Raw genomic sequence first — 3,924 nt, 5'->3', positions numbered from 1 at the left:
TATTTTAATGAAATAATTTTTTTTTTTTTTTTGTAAGTTGGGGTAGGATCTTCTGAATTTCGAGTTTTTACATGTCCTTATATCATCAAACATGTGTTTAGTTATAAATTTAAAATACATGAAAATATGTTTTCCATCATCATCCTTTGCAGGGAATCAGTAAGGAATGTGGGTGGTTGTAGTAAAATATACTTACACAGGAAAATATGTTTTCCATCTTTGTCAGGGATCAGTAAGGAATGTGTATAGTTATAAATTTAACTTATTTTATTCAAAATAAATTTTTAAAATATAATTACAAATAGTGTTATATAAAAATGCTTATAATTTATTGATTTTGTTATTTTAATATATATAGTTTAAACAATTTAATAATGATTTTGTTATTTTAATGTATATAGTTTAAACAATGTAATAATGATTTTGTTATTTTAATGTATATAGTTTAAATGGCTTAATAATTAAGAATACTGATTTTTTTAAGTTATAGATTAAATATGCATGCTTTTAAAAAATTTAATATTTAAATATTCATATAAAAATAAAAAAAATTATAATAATTTTTATTACATTAAAAATGAAATAGTAATAATAATAATAAATTATTATTATTTAAATATGATTCAGTCTATTTTAATTTGTTATATCATGTGAAGTTATTTTAATTAGTTTTCAAATTTTCATAATTTAAAAATTAATATGGAATAAAAATTATAATATTTATTTAATATATAGTTATATATTTTATGAATAGTAGTACGTTGTTGTATTTAACTCAAATATGTATAATTTGTTATTTAATTATTTTTTAAAAAATATTTGAATTTGTTATTGGTATGTTTTTGAAAAAAATAATATAATAAATAAATAATTTTTTTATTAATGGTGTATAAATTAAAAAGTAATAGAATATGATCTTAAAATATTTAATGTATTAAGATTGAAGATTTCAAATTTAATTTTATTAAATTAAAATAGTTAAATATTTTTTATATAAAAAATGAAATAATAATAATAATAATAATAATATTAATAATATTAATAATAATAATAATATATTTATATTTAACTTAAAATATTTATCTAATTTTGACTTACAAATTTTATTAATTTTATACTTCAAAATTCCTAATTTATTTAATTAATATATAAAATATTGGGCATTACTTCATAAGTTCTAAAATATAAATAGTAAGAAATTTTTAATTCAAATTATTTTAAAAGAAAAAGGAAAAACAATCCAAAAAGAATGTGATTTTAACATATTTTCAATATATTATTTATTTATTGGGTAATACTTTTTCATTAAAATATAATGATTATTTTTCCCCTTAAATTGAGAAGGATTTTCAATCTTTATGCATATTTAAGAATTTTCTAAAATTTGAGTATGATTGCTAATATTCACAAAATGAAAATCATGAAAATTAAATTTAAAAGAATAATATAATACTTAGGTATATAACAACTAACAATATTTTGAGGAATTTCAAATATATTTTGGAATTCATAACACAAATTCAACTAGAATTATGGCATTTTGAATAGGATTATTAGAGTTTGGAAAGTTTATTATGGATATCATGGAAGTTTTGAAAAACGATATAGCATATTCAAACAAATTAAAGGAAACATCTTATTCTACTCTTTTTAGGGAAGCTAATCATTTCCTTATTTAGAGCATGGATATGACTATGTATAATAAAAGGTTAAATCACATGGACAACATTGACTTTCTAAAATAGCTTCAAAGTCTAGCCACAACCACCTTTGAATCGAGTGGGATGGTATAAGGAGGCATTATCTTGGTTAGACCATGGAGGGATAATGGAAGAGATCATTTTGCACACTAAAAGATAATATTAGAAATTATGGTGCCATAAGGAGTTAGAGATATATACATTCTTAAAATAAGAACAAATTTTCATGAGCTTAATTCTCAAAACCTTTGAGTAAATCCAAATTTGAAAATATTTGTCATGCTTTCAACCTTTTTAACTTTTTAATTATGCAAAACTAAGGTGATGTTGAAATTTTTTTCTTGATGTATTTAAAGCATAGATAAAAACTTGTAAATAATTTCAAGTAATATTTTACTTACATTAAATCTAAAGTTCAAAACAATTGTTGCACTTTCAATTTCTTGACCTTTTAATTCAACAACACTATGACGATCTTGAAACACTTTTGCTTAAAGTTTTTGAAGTATAGAAACAAACTTCTAAAGAATTTCAAGTAAAAATTTACCTTCTTAAAGTTCCATAAAACATTTTTGGTCTCAATGCATATTAATCATACTTGCCATCATATATATTAGATTCATCTTAACTTGGATCTTTCAAACAGTGTGAAGAATATAACTTTTTAATCTAGAATCATTTAATTTTATGTTGCTTATTAAGAAATTTGACTAGTCTTTGTACTAGATAGATCAGGGTCTTGGTTAAATAGATTTAGGGTAATCTTTAATTATATTAAATGTTGTTACATATATTTTTAAAATAACAGGAAATCCTATCAGAATGCAGTTGTCAAACCAACAATGGGGACAACCATCACTGGCTACTATCCACAAATGCAAGTTGACTCATTATTGTTGTTCAAGGAAAACCATGCCACCTGTATTAACCTATTGGTGGTCTGTAAGGTGGCATGGTTTCACTCCTTCCAGATGCCTCTCGGTCTTGGGCATATGTGTTTTCTTTTTCTTTTTTCCTTTCGGTTTCAAGAGTTGTTTGAAACCTGTGGTCGTTGGGCACCATGTGGCTTTGTTTATAGTTAAAGGTGTTGGGACGTAAGGTTTATGTGGCAGGGTTCTCCACGTCTCAGGGGAAATTACTTGGGAATTCTTCTTGTTTCATGGTTTTTGTTATGAGTGTTGGTGATGATGTTGTGGGATGGTGTTTTAAGTCTAGGGGAGACTACTTTTTGTGTTCCTTTTTGTTTCTTTATAGGTAGAGGAAGATTTAGTAGCTTCCACATGTGGACTCCCTCTATTTCTACCATGCTGCCCATGAAGTTTATGCATTATGACCGGGGCAGAGGTAGTAGTCTGCAGGGATATTAGACGGTGAGACTCTTCGGTCAATATTTTTCTACCACATATATGCAGTGCCACCAGAAGCAAGAAGAGAAATACGTAAGTTGGACATTGAAATTGGGTTGGAGAGGAAATCCTATTTTGATTCTGAAATCATGGATGAAGTGTCTACCTAGATTTCAGACCCTAAACAGACTAGGGGAAGAAAGCATTATTTGAACTCAGTGGCTTTACAAATGCATATGAAAACTTTGCTGGGGCACAATGTCTTCACCACCTTGGAAGAAATTAAGAGAATGCTGAGGAACAAACGATTCACCGTGGATAAATTGGATGCAAGGCTCGCCCATCTGGATGGACACTTCCATAGTGAATCTGATAATGATGAATCTCCATGATCAAGTGTTAGAGCTCTAGCTACTATCTCATCTTTAGATTCTGATGACTCGTTTTGTCTATCAATTCTTTTAGTTTTTTTGTTATGTATATGTAGTTTATCTTTTTGGATAGCCAAAAAATATAGCTTTTAGTATTCTCTATTTTTATTTGGATTTAGTCGTAATTTTGACTTTTGGGGCCATGGATTATGTTAGGAAATAATTTTGTTGGTAATCTGGAATCCATGTGTTATAGTTGCTACAACAATGTAATTATGAATTTTTTATAATACAAAGTATTAGCTTACTATATATATATGGATCTACTCAAAAGTATATACAATGGCACCCATTGGATGCAGAATTTAATTATACATCCAAATAGTTCCAACACTTGAAATTTGAGTAAATGTATAAGAAAATAAGACAAAAATACCACACAAAAGATTTATTTGTCTTCCTTTAAAAACACATAACTCTTATTTTATAATATATACTATTATTTTA

This window comes from Pinus tabuliformis, chromosome 2_2 (assembly GCF_031772625.1).
Source record: "Pinus tabuliformis cultivar Carrire ecotype Pingquan chromosome 2_2, CPIR1, whole genome shotgun sequence".
In the NCBI taxonomy this organism is placed as follows: Eukaryota; Viridiplantae; Streptophyta; class Pinopsida; order Pinales; family Pinaceae; genus Pinus; species Pinus tabuliformis.
This window is presented reverse-complemented; position numbering follows the sequence as displayed.